General features: G+C 35.3%; 1 protein-coding gene across 1 annotated transcript in view; it reads left to right on the top strand.

The window, feature by feature from the left end:
* LOC144957923 (uncharacterized) overlaps positions 1–17,500 on the top strand; it is a 40,472-nt gene that overhangs the window by 17,825 nt on the left and 5,147 nt on the right. The gene's annotated exons all lie outside the window — the stretch shown is intronic.

The raw sequence follows: 17,500 nt of genomic DNA, 5'->3' as shown, positions 1-17,500 counted from the left end.
CATTTTACAAATTGTTATCTCATTAACCAAACGATAGATTTCCTCAGTTGCTCACATGTGCAATGCTATGTTGACGTTCTCTCTGCAAGGGCATGTGTATAACCGTAGCCATCGTAAAGTTATAGCCTGACACTGACCATAAAATGACGTCAAAATGCCAGTCTTTGGCCACAAAAGAAAACAAATCGTGAGTTGTATTCAATAGTTCAACCAATGAAATAACTTGAGCTCTACTAACGACAACTCACTAGACGCTGCACAAACCTAAAAAATTGACGTCAAACTTAAGTCTTAGAGGGTTCTGGTGTCAGGCTACTACTACTACTACTACTACTACTACTACTACTACTACTACTACTACTACTACTACTACTACTACTACTACTACTACTACTACTACTACTACTAGACCTGTAAATTCTCAGTCAATTAACTGAAATCAGTCAATTCGTCAAATTCAAATATTTTTTAAAAGGGAAGAAAGAAATGAATACAGAAAGTAGAAAGAATTCATGAATCGTCGTCGATTGACTGTAAAGTTAATTAGGAATGTTCTACAGCGCCACGCATAGCTCATGGGCCGTTTATATTTACGATGGATATATATTGCCAAGGCAAAGCGACGCTTTATAGAATTGCCGTGTCTGAACACACCCCAGTGTATTTTCACACAGCCTTCGTGAAATTATTTTTTCACTTTCGAAACCTGTCGTAGCCAATTTTAACTGAGCCGCCGAGCGATAAATTTCACTGTTTCGTCTAAGCCAAAATTGACCACATTTACTTGAAGGACAGGAAAAGTATGAGAAAGAAAAATTCGAAACACCGGAAGTTCGTTATGTAGACACCTTCAAATCGAAAGTTAAATAATTGCTACAAGGACATCTCGATTGCCTCATGTTGTAAACAAACTGGTTGACCGTTTCTAAGTTTCTTCACTGATTGGGTACCTAATTATAAGGAACAATGGTAAGTAGCCTAATTAATTCCCGCGCAAATTAGTTTTCTGCCATTGCTTTGCTCAAGTGAGCTTGCTGTTTACCTTTCATTTTGATTCTTTGGATTTTACCGCTTCGACGAATTACGAAGAAGAGTTTCAGTTTCAGTCAATTTTTATAGAGCTCATTTACAGGTCTATACTACTACTACTACTACTACTACTACTACTACCACCACTATTATTATTATTATTATTATCATTATTATTATTATTATTATTATTATTATTATTATTATTATTATTATTATTATTATTATTATTATTATTATCATCATTTATTATTATTATTATTATTATTATTATATTATTATTATTATTATTATTATATTATTATTATTATTATTATTATTACTATTATGTTAACAATGGCTTCGGTAGAACCCTCTTATGATGACTATGCATCCCTTCACCAATTTGACACAGTTTGGACATTACAATAAATCCTAAGAAAGTCCTTTACAGTCATGTTATGACGATGGAGCTGGAGTTTACCCCGGCTTTTGCAGCTAAAAGTCACTCTAGATTGGTGTCAATCTGTCCATTGAAAAGTATTTTGCCAGAAAAGACCCAGGTTGCTAGACATGAGTGTGAAAATAAAATCCATAAATACCAATGTGAAATTGAATGTAAGCTTCAATTTAATATAACGAAAACAGATAAACTGGACGTTTCGGGTTTCCCCTATATCAACAAAACAGGATGAATGAAACACTACGGACGAATGAAATAATGTGATAGTGGCGTAGTGATGAATAAACATAAACCATCTTGACAACGCCACTACCACATTATCTCTTTCGTCTGTAGTGTTTCATTCATCCTGTTTTGTTGATAAAGGGGAAACCCGAAACGTCCAGTTTATTTGTTTTTGTATATTAAATTGTAGCTTACATTCAATTTCAAATTGGCATTTATTTCTTAAAGCTTCGAGCAGCAACATTTATATTACCCGATAAATAATCCGAAAACAATTCACGTCCGATATGATATGGGAGCTTAATGAATGGCGCGTAATATCAATAAAACTTTTGTAAAAAGATGTTCATGTTTGACTACATTATCCTACAGTCTAATTGAAAACAGGTTGGCATCTTTTGGCGAAAAATGGAGAGGACAGTTTACTGTTGATCTTCTGTAATAATATTTTAGTTTGACATCTTTCTATTCGTTTTGCTAAATAACAATGTGAAATTGAATGGAAGCTACAATTTAATGTACTAAAACAGATAAAATATACGTTTCGGGTTTCCCCTTTATTAACAAAAATGGGAAACCCGGAACGTCCATTTTATCCGTTTTCGTACCTTAAATTGAAGCTTACATTCAATTTCACATTGTTATGTATTTCTTCGAGTTTCGACCAGCGACATTTACATTATTCCTTTTTCTAGTATGCACCAAGTGTGCTCCAGAAAAGATATTCATACAATGTCTTGCTTATTCATGTGGAGGCCAGATGTATTCAATTGGCACAGAGACTCCAATCTGGCACACATACACATACACCCTGGCTGGGATCGTAAATAATATTTTATTTACTTTTAGAAATGTGCGAAACACGTGACCGGCTGCTCACATGTGTGACCCATCGTCTCTATATGGTGTTATCTCCGGGTGAATCAGACTTTAAACACTGGAATTTTTACTTTTGATATGTGGTTTACTGGTATGACACTCGCTTTCGGACCGGAAGGCCCTGGGTTAAAGCCTAGCCTCGCTCGGCGAATAGTTGAGCCCTTGGAAAAGGCTCTTTGCTCACTTTCTCTCACCGTACTCAGGTGTAAAATGAGTACCTGGCCGTTAACAGCGTTGTCTCTGTCCCCCCAAAATATAATATCGCCTAGCAGTCATGTCCCGAATTACATGTTAAGTGTTGCTGTTGGACCCCTTATAAAGCGCGTTGAGCACATTAGTGGATATTGCTCTATATAAAAGCTCTAGAAATAATAATAATAAAAAAAAAATAAACAAAAAAACAACACTGAGTTTAATTAATCCGTTATCTGCTGTCGTACTCTGGAAAAAACTCGTATTTTAAGATTTGGCCAGAAAACTAGTCCTTCAAATATCGATCGAATTAAATGACCCTTATCTTGGCAAACACTCTCAAACCTGCCAAGACGAGGGTCATTTAAATCTATCGATATTTGAAGGACTAGTTTTCTGGCCAAATTTTTAAGGACGAGTTTTTTTACTTCTTCAGAACAGAACAGCAGTTAACTGATTAATAATTAATACGCTATATAAAGCTCAATTTTTTTTTAAAGGAGGAGACCAGAATGTGCTTTCCTAAAACTGATATAGAAACGGGTAATAGGATTCAATAGTCTGATGTCACGTCGCCCAGCAACGGGCAGCGTGGTTCTAAACAACGAAAATCTGTACTTTTTATTCTTCATGCTGGCTAGAACTTTTTCATATTTCATGTTATCAGAATGTATAAAAGTCAAAACATGATCAGATTTATAATGTTTTTTCTCCTCTGGATACACTTTTATGCTCGTCGGAGAAGTATTTCATAAGGGCGTCCGCCATTGTTCCAATAGTTTAGAAACAGTTACTTAGTTACTATGCGTCATTACGGTGGAAGTGACGTCATGACTTTTGATCCTATTATGGCCCATTAAGACTTAAAGATTCAATAGGGAAAAAAAGTTTGAAGTTAAAAAAAAAAAACTGGTTCCTATCTCATTGGAAGTGCAAAACGACTGGATACAAACCTTGATCTTCTGGTTTCAGAGTGATAGCACCTTACTTTCAAGTCTAGATATATTATGCTGGTCGTCAATAAAATATAATCCATCCTCGCTCTTTTACGTCCAGCTCGTAATCTTAAGAATCTGGTGATACATCCTGCTACTAAAATAGCTAACTATGCCACCTTATGATTCAATATAATGTAACCTATTTATTATTAGTCCTCTGAAGGACTGGTTACATACACACTTCCAATGAGGTTGGAACCAGAAGAGTAGAAAATGTGACGCCACGACCTTTCTTCCCTATTTTATTGTCTTGACAAAAACAAATCAGACTTTCTTCATGAGCGACTTTGGGTTACTGTGGTTTGGCAGTTGATTTCAGACTGGTTGGTCCCTGGTTCGACTCCCACTCTGGGCGGTACAACGTGGGTCCTCGGGAAAGGTTATTCATTTACATTCTCTCACAGTACTCAGGTGTAAAATGAGTTGCTGGTCTGTATCATCGAGATGAAAAGATGGCGTTAACGCTATTTTTTATTACATTTTTCTTGTATCCCCTCATGCCCCCCCCCCCCCCTACACTGTCTGCTTTCTCTTAGTTATTGTCTCATACACAAGTTATTCAGATACTTCTTACATACTACTTACATATTTATCTCTCAGCTGCTCAGTTATTTCGATTTATCCGTTTGCGATTTAACCTTATTCCATTGAGTCCTATATTATATTTTTATGTGTGTGTGTAGAGAGAGAGAGAGAAAGAAAGATAGAGAGAGAGAGAGAGAGAGAGAGAGAGAGAGAGAGAGAGAGAGAGAGAGAGAGAGAGAGAGAGAGAGAGAGAGAGAGAGAGAGAGAGTGTTGAACATCTGTTGACCGCTTGAAAAACTATGACAGTTATTATTATTCTGTTTTATTCGACCTCAAAACATACTTCCATTCAGAGTAAAGTGTTTCAAGAGTTTACATACAACATCATCTATTATGGAACTTGAGAGGTTTTTGGGTTTTTCCATAAGAGCTATTTGATGCAGATTTTTTTTCTTTTATTCTTTAAATAAATTCTAATAAAAGGGGTAAGAATTACAAATGATATAATGATGATGATGATGATGATGATGATGATGATGATGATGATATAAAATAATAATAATAATATGATGATAATAATAATAATAATAATAATAATAATAATAATAATAATAATAATAATAATAATAAATATGAGAATAATAATAATAATAATAATATGATGAAATAATAATAATAAATATATAATAATAATAATAATAATAATAATAATAATAAATATGAGAATAATAATAATAATAATAATGATATGATAATAATAATAATAATAATAATAATAATAATAATAATAATAATAATAATAATAATAATAATAATAATAATAATAATAATAATATAATAATAATATAATAATAATAATAATAATAATAATAATAATAATAATAATAATAATGATAATAATAATAATGATAATAATAATAATATAATAATAATAATAATAATAATAATAATAATATATAATAAAATATATAATAAAATAATAATAATAATAATAATAATAATAATAATAATAATAATAATAATGATGATGATGATGATGATGATGATGATGATAATAATAATAATAATAATAATAACGATATTAATTGTAATAATAACGATATAAATTATGATAATAATAATAATAATAATAATAATAATAATAATAATAATAATAATAATAATAATAGTAATGATAATAATTAATGATAATAACGGTAATAATAATAACAATGAAAGCCAGGAAGCCAGCTAATTTACGCCCTGCAAAGCTCTTTAATAAGTTAAATTGCTGAATATTGCTCTATATAAAAGCTTAATTTTTAAAGCTGGCCGCTTCAGGAAGGTAGTTTTTTTTAAACGGTCATAGTTTTGGTGGTCCTGGTCGCGTTGGACAGGTTGGACTCTACCGTATGACCCGTTTGGGTCGTGAATAGCTCATACGGTAGAGTCATGATCTCCCCGGCCAGGCGGAGTTGTCGTACCAGTAAGGTCACGGGTTCAAAGGCCCCATTGCTGCTGCGAAGTTTTTATTCTCTTTTGTCTTCTGGCACTTTCCTACTCACTTCATTTCTTATTATCATCTATATTCTTCATAAGGGAACGCGTTTTACTCTGTAAACCCTCGCTTGTATCAAACTTACAAACCTTGAATACGAGAGGACGAGGACGAAGACATTTCAGTTGCTCTATTTATATGTTTTTTGAAAACGATAATGAGGGAATGTTCAGATACACATGAAATTTTGCACTTGCTTTTAGTCTTTTTTACACAGTCACAAGTTAACATATATGGTACACTTTTACCACCTCTCACTGACCCCTAAAAGTATTTTTTTATTGCGCTTTTATATAGCGCAATATCTACTAAACGTGCTCAAAGCGCTATACAAAGGGTCCCTAGGCAACAGCAACAATTAATATGTAGGAGGGACATGACGCCTACAAGGCGATATTACATTTTTTCGGACAGAGACAACGCTTTTAATGGCCAGGTACTCATTTTACACCTGAGTACGATGAGAGAATGTGAGTAAAGAGCATTCTCCAAAGACTTAACCATGCGCCGAGCGAGGCTCAAACCACGAGCCTTCCGATTCGAAAGCGAGTGTCATACCACGAGACCACATAGCCGCACAGTGTTTGGCTTACCTTAACCCTATCCTTACCACCTACAGCAAAATCGTCACATTTGTTACGACACAATATACATTTTTTTCTTGTACAGATTAATTTTGTACATCACAAAATTTGAAAAATGATCTTTCTTTAATTACAAAAAAAATGAAGTTGTTTTGTAGAGAGCTTGTTTGAGTTTTAAAAAATCAATTTTTCTACCGGGTAACCTGCCATTTTGGGAAAATACTGAAAATGATCGGTAAGGAAAGAGTTAGCCAATCTTCTATAGCTCCATAAAAGTCAATTTCATTTCATCCTAAAACTTTCCTTTGAGATGTGTCTGTAGTGCAGGGAACAGCATGACAAAAAAAAGATGTCTAATACAGGTTGTGTAGTATTGCGAATTAGTGGCATTCTCAATGAGATAATCAAACACTTTTTGTTTCTAGGAATTAATAAATAGCATAATAATATGTATGGTTAAATTAATCCACTCAACTCTAACACTAACTATATCCGTAGTATACGCCGGGTTACTTTCACCCCATGCCTATTTATTACATTTTTCTGAGACTAATTGTAGGCGTAGTATCAAAGTTAATGGTTTTAGTTTTTACATGTTAATTGTAGTTGAATAAAACTATCTATGTACATGCTCATTTTAATACATTTTTTCCAAAAAAAAATCTCTAGGATTGAATGTGTTAATATTATCAGTCGTGGCTGTGTTGCTGGATGCGCTATTAGAATCTAGCTTTTTGCTGATTTGTTTGTTTGTTTGTTTGTTTGTTTGCATTAATTTGTTTGTCTCTTTTACAACCACTATCCTGCCAGCCATCAAAGTGTTAGTACTATTCCTGTGTCTACATCCATTTATCATAATCTGTTTTCAAATCACGGTGACAAAACTAGTAAGATTATTTTCTAAAAATAATGAAAAGAGATGAAAGGGAAGAAAATGAAACAAACCCCAAGAACCCCCCCCCCCCAAATACCAACCCCCCCAAAAACAAAAAAAAAAACAAAACACCAAACAAAAAACAAAAAACAAAACAAAACAAAAACAAACAAACAAACAAACAAGAAAACGCCATCAAATCAAAGAACAAAAAACGACAAAACAAACTTACAATCGAAATAACATATTATTGGTGATAATGAAAATATCAGGAAATGTAAAGAAAGTCCCTCACTCGCAATAAATTTACGATCTGAAAAAGGTAAACATTCACCATTGTTATCATTTCTAAAAAAAATAAATAAATTTAAATTTGGTTTCTTATTTTTTCTAGCTCATTCTTCCTGTCATTACACACACAGACATACACACACATACACACACACACACACACACACACACATATATACATACATATATTTATATTTATAAATTGTAGATAGACCGGTGTTTGTTTTTCAGATTAGAGTGTATTTTCACACTTGTTTTTTATATCACATCCCGCGCACAGCGGAACCGAATGAGTAAACCACATATTGATGGCTCTGCTCTGCATCAGCTGTAAGCTATAAATTTTGTACGTATGTCTCCACCATTCCCATTCGTCCCATCTATCTATCTATCTATCTATCTATCTATCTATCTATCTATCTATCTATCTATCTATCTATCTATCTATCTATCTATCTATCTATCTATCTATCTATCCATCCATCTATCTATCTATCTATCTATCTATCTATCTATCTATCTATCTATCTATCTATCTATCTATCTATTTATTTATCTATCTATCCTGGTTAGAAATTTATCAGAACAACGCAGTTTGACTTTATCATCAACTTCATTATTTTAGATCGTTGCTAGAAAATTCCGAACACAAATTATATTTTGGCTTTGCACTTCGATAAAATGTCATCTCATTTGAAAAGCAAAATTAAGATCAAAGAAGCAACAACACACCAAAAAACCCCCCAAAAAACCCCAACAAAACAACAAAAACAAAGTAACAAAACAACCACCCTCCACCCAAAAGCAACCCCCCTCCAAGAAAACAAAAACAACAACAACAAAAAACATCAAACAAAAAAGTATTTTAAAAAACAAAGAAAAAGAAAAATTAAAACAACAAAAAACAAACAAACAAAAAACAAAAACAAAAAAAAAACAAACAAAAACAAACAAAAACACAACAAACATAAACAAACAACAAATATAAGGCATGCTTATATTAGCAATACACATACAAACATATCCTAGATAAATGAGATGATGCGGTAGTGGCGTTTTAACAATTCATCCTGTAGTGTTTTATTCATCTTGTTTGTTGATAAATGGGAAACCCGACACGTCTATTCTATCTATTTTCGTAATAAAATTGAAGCTGACATTCACTTTCGCATTGTTATTTATGTCTTTGAGCTTCGAGCAGCAACATTCAATTTTACTTAGAACAAACCAGCCCTGTCTCATCTTTCCACCTCGTCCCAAATACCAAAATTGCGGTTGGACTAAATCATAATCTCTCTCAGCCTAAACCCAATAACGATCAAATGAAAAGAAGACAAAAGAAATAAAATGAAATAGACAAAAATATTCCTCCATCATAATTTCCCAACTCCCAGGCAATGAGCGTGCTTTCCTCGCGTCAACAGAAATCTGAGACTTGTCGGTTTTCAAACATAGAAGAATTCTTTTCCGTCAATTCCTAAAACGATCATACACTTGGCTAATTTGTGTATTCATACACCACTTGGCTAATTTGTGTATTCATACACCACTTGGCTAATTTGATAATAATTTGCCCGAGTGCTGCTCTCGTAAAACCTGATCGCAAACCCTTACGTGACACCGCCACTGTCTGAGTGTGAAATTATTCAACTGTTTTCCAACTGTCCAACTTTCGGCAATTTGGCAGCGCACGGAAAATCCATGACAACAACAGAGTGCCTTGTTTCCCATAATACACCCTGACATTCACTTCCGATTCACCTTGTTATATGACGAAGATTTAAATCATTGAAATTATCAAACTATTCAAATCGAAAATAAAATCATCCGTCCCATCAATGATGGCGATTGTGTGGTATCTTGTAGTAATCTAATATCTAAGCCAATCTTGAGTGTTTTTCTCTTGAAGATAAACTTGAATTGATAGTTGTCAGACAAGTCCTGTAACCAATAATAAAACAGCTCTTTGTTTATGAAGGTTTGTCCATTTTAGCAAGCAATTAAACTTTGTTTTTACAAGTGTATGGATATCTTTAAGAATAACATACAGTCTTTGTATGAGTTTTTAGTATTAGATGATTTCATAGACTTATCGGCGTTTGCGTCAATCGCGCCAAAGGAAAAGACAATAGTTCAATGCAGGTCTTCCATTGACAGGACTCTTGCCAAGGGTGAATGACTTCCCTACTAGGCTGACAACGAAATAGCATCCATTTCTATTCTCAAATTGTCAGAGATTTCGGCTTGAAACAATACAACGTCTCTAGCTTAGTTTTGGAATTTCTGGTAAAGCCTTGAATTGGTCTGTAGCATCATATTTGATGTATCAAACCAAAACCAGATGATGATAAGAGTAGTATACAGGATTAGCGTGTATAGCGCACCCCTAAAAAATAATTTAAAAATTCACCTTCTAGTACTGGGACATGGAAAAAAAAATCAGCCGGGAGTACTGACACTTTTTTCTTCTGGGTAGGGAATGATAAAAAAATTAACAAGGTGTGATAATAAAAAAAAATCTTTAACTGAAAAAAAATTAAAAAATATATATAAAGGGGAAACTGAGAGAAACGGCCAACACCGACGGTCATATCATTCTGAAATATTGAATCCCCCCTAAGTGCACCATGGATTGTTACTTTTTTATTTCAAGAAATTTTTGACTCTTAAACAAATTATATGATTTCTTAATGTGATTGAAAGATGAATAGATTATATCAATAACAATTAATTAGCTTTTATTAATAGAAAAGTTATTAAGAATCAGTAAAATTGACTCGCAAAATATTTCATATTTACTTTTCATTTTATTTGATTCATAAAGTATAATTTAAAAATAACGCAGGTTGTCTGGAGTGATAGTCTAACATTAACTTAACGCAGTTCTTTGTTGTGACTTGAATCCAGTTTGATAAATGGTTGAACTTCTATTTTTAACAATATTTTGAAGCGCATGCGTAATTTGAGAACATTGAGCAGTTTTCCTTATAGAAAAAGTCCATTTTATTTATCCACTGGTTTCACAACCAAAAGGTTTCTTCCCAGATTAGTTTAAGTTAAAAAAGCAATTAAAAAGACAAACACTAGAATAGCAACTGCAAAAATATACAATTTGTCCGTTTTGAAGAAGTGTGAAGTTGATGTCAGTTGAGTAGAATGATAAAACCCCATAAGTACTTCGTGGTGTCTGTCGCCGATAATGAAATGTATGCTCGTGTTTGTAGGACATTTCAATGGAAGTAACTTGAACTTGACTTAAACGTTCTAGCCATAATTTGCTAAGGTCAATTTTCAACAATTTTAAACCAATTTTCAACGAGACCACGTCAATATCAATTATATTTGTGACGCCAAAATCGTAGAATTGAGTGCAAATTACTTGTATATTCATCTCACTCACAGTTTTAGAGATGAACTTGGTTTTGAATATATAAGACTTGATACTTTCCTCTCAATGTAGTTTTAGTTTTAAAAACCACCTTAAAAGGCGACGCTGGATCAATAGCAATTACGTTACCTGTCTGCCGTTTAAAGTCAAAAGGTTAGACATGAGTGAAATGCACTCTGTGCTTGGGGCTTTGTTTCTTCAATGCAATTTCAGTTTTGAGTTCATTTTGCTTAGTCAGGTCGTCCATCCTCCACATTGTGCCGTTTGGGAAGCCATCTGCAAGGTGGCGTCTGAGTCAATTACAGTAATCAGCCAACGCTTTGAAAGTGTCTTTGAGAACAGAATATGAGCATCACCCAAAGTGCAAGTGTAGATCCATAATGTGGATGTATAGACATTTCACTTTACTTCAATAAAGCCACTTTGAAAGGAGGCAAAACAATTGGATTCACTAGTGTGATGTCACGTCGCCCAGCAACGGCGAGCAGCCTCGTTCTAAACAAAGAAAATTGGTACTTTTTATTCTTCATGCTGGCTAGAACTTTTCATATGTCATGTGATCAGAATGTATAAAAGTCAAAACATGATCATATTTATAATGTTTTTCTCATCTGGATACACTTTTATGCTCGTCGGAGTTATATTTTATAAGGGCGTCCGCTATTGTTCCGTCATGACTGTTGAAGCCCATTCCAGAGACACAGTTAACTCTGCAAAAACATTAAAAGAAATTTGGCCAGAAAACTCATCCTTCTAATATCGATCGATTTAAATGATCCTCATCGATGCAAAAACTTTTCAACCTGGGACTCCGCGAGATCTTCAAGGAAATCCCAGGTTTGAGACTTTAACGGCATGTAAAGATCTATAATTGTACAATTACATATTAAACAAATTCCCTGATTCTGTCCCTGTTAAACGTAAAATGGCAATTGTCAAAATCATACAATTATGAGTAGTTTACTGATATTGTTATATAAAGAAACGGAATTATAAAGCAGCTGTAACAATTAGAACGAAACATGAAGCCTGTTAGGCGATATTTCATTTTTTTTCTGACAGAGACAACGCTGTTAACGGCCAGGTACTCATTTTACACCTGAGTACGGTGAGAGAATGTGAGTAGAGAGCCGTTTCCAAGACTCAACTATGCGCCGAGCGAGGCTCGAACCAGGACCTTCCGATCCGAAAGACGCAGCTATGTGGTCTAGTGGTATGACACTCGTCGTCGGACCGGAAAGTAAAGGTTTCGAGTCCCGCTTTGAGCGGCGCATAGTTGAGTCCTTAGAAAAAGCTTTTTACTCACAAACTCTCGCCGTACCCATGTGTAAAATGAGTACCTAGTCTCTGTCCGAAAACAATTGCAATATCGCTCAACAGGCGTCATTTCTACATTGTAAGTGTAAGTGTAAGTGTGCTGTTGGTTTTGAACACGTCTAGTGGATATTGCTCTATATAAATGATCAAGTTATTATTTAGCCAGGTGGTTTCGGACTAAAAATACTTCTTCAGCCAACAATTATAAAATTTATAAGCAGAACAACGACTTATTATCTTCTCACATCTTTCAAAATAAAAGAGCGTCGCCATGCACTATGAGTTAATTTGAATACAGTTATTGGTTCAAGTGGGATTTTCCCCGAAGAAGTCTTTATTTCATTATATAGGGCAAGGAATAATCCGGAATTGTAATATAACCCTTTTGAGTTCACGGAGAGTGAATGATGGGCTTAACCATCTCTCTCCTTACCAGCCATTTCAGGATTTTCCTCAAAACTTCACACCCAACTAACACAAAAATATATATATTTATCACTCAAACACAATAGCAGTAAGTTCTTGAGATACATAATTTCTTTAGCAAAACATGCTCTACAACACCCTGCTCATTTTATTTAAATTTTATGATGTATAAAAGAAATTTGATTAAGAAAAATGTTGGTTGTATCGTAACGAATGTGACGATTTTCCTGTAATTGGTAAGGAGAGGGTTAAAGATTCGGATTGGGGTGGGGGTGGGGGTGGGGGTGGGGCTGGGGCTGGGGGGGGGGGTGGGGCCGGGGTGGATTAAAACAAAAGTAACTCTGAAGTCAAAATCTGCTCTTCTTTTCAAAAGTTTATTTTCCTACAAAAACACGGTAATTACTCCATTCGTTTATTCTAATACACCAGGCAGTCGTGGGACAGACACTACCAGCTTTAAACTATAAACATCTGGTGCTTGAACCTACCGCTAATTTTCGACACTTGAAAAGTCAGGAACTCGTTTAGTTCCGATTCTGGTTATTCCACTGATTTACACACGTCTAAATTCTTGTTTCAAGAGCTGATTATTTGTCATAAAATGTGGGATTTTAGTATTTTTTAATGTCACTAATAACTGTTGACTGGTATCGTTCTAGCAGTATTGCTTATTACTTGACGTAATAACATTTGGTGCTTTCTACTCAACGTTTAAACCACGACGGATTGTCTAAACATTCACCAATGAAAACATTTAATTTTGGTTTTGTGAAATGATGCAAATTATTTGACTATAAATCTTTTAAGATTTAGATCGAGGCTCTTATCTAGAAATGTAGTCATAAATTATCTTCTTGTTTTTTTTTTATTAAAGGGAATACAACACCATTTACTTACAAAGTGTTACTGAGGGAAAATATATTTTGCAGATGTATGAAATTTAAAGATATTCATTGAACATAATTTGAACTATATAGGGTATTGCTTTGTAGTGAAGAAGATGTTTCGTTTTTTTTTCTTCTTACTTTAAAAATAATGAAAGGAGATGTCGTTTCGTTGGAATTTTTAGAAATCCAATAATCTTATATAATTCTATTTTATTTCTAGTTTTCAAAAGTTGCGTCTCGGTTTATCATTGTTCTGTATTTTCCTTATCTCCTTTCTTCAATCGAATTAAGTATTTCCCCTTCGTCATTTTCTACTTACTCTCTCTCTCTCTCTCTCTCTCTCTCTCCCTCTCCCTCTCTCTCTCCCTAGCTCTCTCTCTCTCTCCTCTCCCTCTCTCTCTCTCTCTCTCTCTCTCTCTCTCTCTCTCTCTCTCTCTCTCTCTCCAACTTCCTCACATTATTTCCGTTCACGTTGTTGCCCTCTTCTCTCATACTATGAGATATGCATGTTTATACGAGACAAGAAACAAAGTGAGAAAATGGGAATAGGCTTCAACAGTCATGATTTCACTTCCCTCGTAATGACCCAGGGTAACTTAGTAACTGGCTCTAAACTATCGGAACAATGGCGGACGTCCTTATGAAATATTTCTCCGACGAGCATAAAAGTGTATCAAGAGGAGAAGAGCATTATAAATATGATCATGTTTTGACTTTTAAACATTCTGATCACATGACATATGAAAAGTTCTAGCCAGCATGAAGAATAAAAAAAAGTACCGATTTTCTTTGTTTAGAACCACGCTGCTCGCCGTTGCTGGGCGACGTGACATCAGACCATTCAATCTATTCGTAATGAAACAAACCTATAACGATAAGTCGACAGATGGAAACACAGTAAAAACAATGGACTTTTCGTGTGTAGACCATTCAGCCAGACAAGAATTATTGTTGAAATCAAATAAACAAAATAAACACAATATTCGAATGATTTGGCACCCGAAACGTCCATTGCTTGTACTACTTCCATCCGAAATCCTTGTCTCCTCTATGCTAGATAGTATTTTTCAGATCCGATGATTCGGGCAGCACCTCTCTGTCTACTTTTCAAAGTGGAAAAAAAAACGAGTGCATGATACGCATCTATCTATATAAAATATCATTTTAATGTAAAGGAAGAAATCATCCGGATTCTCGTCCCGGAATTCCCGAAAATCGCCGAAAAGTTAATTACATCTGAAGTATTAATGTAATTTGGATGACAAGCCAAGCTTAAATGGAAAACACGAGAGGCCAGCATGATGTTTGGAGCTGGAGCGACGAGGAGATGGAGATGGAGACGGAGGCGGGAAGGGAATAGATATCTAGCCACTCTGGAGCTCATCCATCCCCCAGATAAGCAGAGCCCAAGAGTATTCATTATACGTCCTCCGTGGATCGTAATCGAATTATCAATTTAAGTGTTTTGGAAGAGAGGGATGTGATGATAGCGGCATTGTGATTTAGAAGATGAGGGGAGAAGATGTGGGGAGAGAGAGAGAGAGAGAGAGAGAGAGAGAGAGAGGGAGAGAGATAGAGAGAGAGAGGGAGAGAGAGTGAGTGAGAGAGAGGGAGAGAGAGAGGGAGAGAGAGTGTGAGAGAGAGAGGGAGAGAGAGAGTGGGATAGAGAGAAAGGGAGAGATAGAGAGAGATGGAGAGACAAAGAGAGAGAGAGAGAGAGAGAGAGAGTAGCGTGTTATAGTGAGAATGAAAGACAGAAAATAGGAGGAACATGATACATATCACTAGAAAGAATTGAACAGTAAAAATTAGGAGCAAGCTCTGGTGCAAGATAACAATTTGAAGAGAGAGAGAGAGAGAGAAAGAGAGAGAGAGAGAGAGAGAGAGAGAGAGAGAGAGAGAGAGAGAGAGAGAGAGAGGGGATGGTATACGGCAATGTATATTATAATAGGTGGAGTCGAAAGCTAAACTTGAGTATCAGGCACTTGCGTGAGATAAAGACTTGGAGTGGCTTGTGTGGTACAGTCATAGACAAACCAGGTTGAGAAATGTTACATAAAAATCCCCCCAAAAAACTTCAGCTTTCATCGACAGGGAGTAATAATAAACTATAATAATATTATTATTATTATTAATAACAATAATAATAATAATAATAATAATAATAATAATAATAGTGAGAAAGATAATGATAATAATAATAATGACAATAATAATAAGGAAGGATGAAAAGATATTGCACGATATTAACAACTTATAAGATTAGTTAGTACAAATTATTTGGATTTATTAAATGAGAAAGTAAATATAAAATCATAGACAATACACGTTACTATAATATAAAGTTGTGTGCCCCCCCCCTCTCTCTCTCTCTCTCTCTCTCTCTCTCTCTCTCTCTCTCTCTCTCTCTTAAATGTCTTACAATATAATATGTCAATACCTTTTGTTAAGCAGTAAGTAGTAGGCAGCAAAAATTGCAGGTGAGTAGATGAATAGAATGATTTTTACCTTCAACAACTGAAACATAAGAGTTGGTTTACCAGGACGAGGGGTGAAAGAATAACGGCGACAAAACGCCGAGGAGATGGAGAAAGGGGGGGGGGGGGATCTCCTAGAAATTCAATATATGCAAACAGGCAAAATTCCAACAAATACTGTAAACAAAAGAGGAAGAAAAGAAAAGAAAACAAACACCCGCGTCTCGGGGTCCGTGAGCGACAAACCGTGACGGGCTAATGACAACACCAGGGATCGGCGGGAGATCAAAGAAGCCGGCGTTTTGCCTCACCTAAACAACGCTACGGTTTCTGGCTGCAATCCACCCGTTTAGTTCTAGAACTGGAGCCTGATACGTACAAGGGTTACGGTTCCATCTTGCTTAGTCTGAGGAACCAACTCACGCGTTCCAAGTTTTGGAGTTCCATATTATGCATTTATTATAGGATGAGAACTATAGGGTACGGTGATAGAAACAGAGAATAAATATATCACGGTGTCAGAGAGCCAAACTTGGGATCCAAACTGACACGGCACGGCCTTGCAGAGAGAGAGAGAGAGAGAGAGAGAGAGAGAGAGAGAGAGAGAGAGAGAGAGAGAGAGAGAGAGAGCATGGGCATAGGATGGCCCAGTTGTGCGGCTGATCTCTCTCTCTCTCTCTGTCTCTCTGTCTCTCTCTCTCTCTCTCTCCCCCCCTCAATCTCTCTCTCTCTCTCTCTCTCTCTCTCTCTCTCTCTCAACCAGACGGAAGTGCAGTGTCAATAGGATCCCGAGTTTGGCTCTCAAACATCGTGATATTTTTTATTGTTTTCATTTGGCACTTTTCATATAGCTCTCATCATTACTGATAATATGTGTCCGTTCCACAAGGTACTCGCTTCGTACTCCCATGACAGTTTTTTTCAAGGGTAGTGCCAATTATATATTTTGACATAAAGGGACATCAGTTTCCGATTAAAACATTACGGCGTCGTAATACGCTTCAACAGTCGTAACGTCACTTCCCTCGTAATGACTGACGCATGGTAACTTAGTAACTGGCTCTAAACTATCGGAACAATGGCGGACGCCCTTATGAAATATTTCTCCGACGAGCATAAAAGCGTATCCAGAGGAAGAAAAAACATTATAAATTTGATCATGTTTTGACTTTTACACATTCCGATCACAATACATATGAAAAGTTCTCGCCAGCATGAAGAATAAAAAGTACAGATTTTCTTTGTTTAGAACCACGATGGCCGCCGTTGCTGGGCGACGTGACATCAGAATATTGAATCCAATTCTCATGGATAGAAGGAATTATTGTATAAAATGGCCATTGTAAATTGTACGCAAAACCGATCTAAATCACAACCCCCGAAATAGAAATGTTAACATCCGGGTTAATTTTCATAGCCGAAAGTGGTC

This window comes from Berghia stephanieae, chromosome 12 (assembly GCF_034508935.2).
Source record: "Berghia stephanieae isolate SIO BIC M18660-M18661 chromosome 12, UCSD_Bste_1.3, whole genome shotgun sequence".
NCBI lineage: Eukaryota > Metazoa > Mollusca > Gastropoda > Nudibranchia > Aeolidiidae > Berghia > Berghia stephanieae.
The sequence above is the reverse complement of the archived record's forward strand: the minus strand, read 5'-3'. Positions and strand labels throughout refer to the sequence as shown.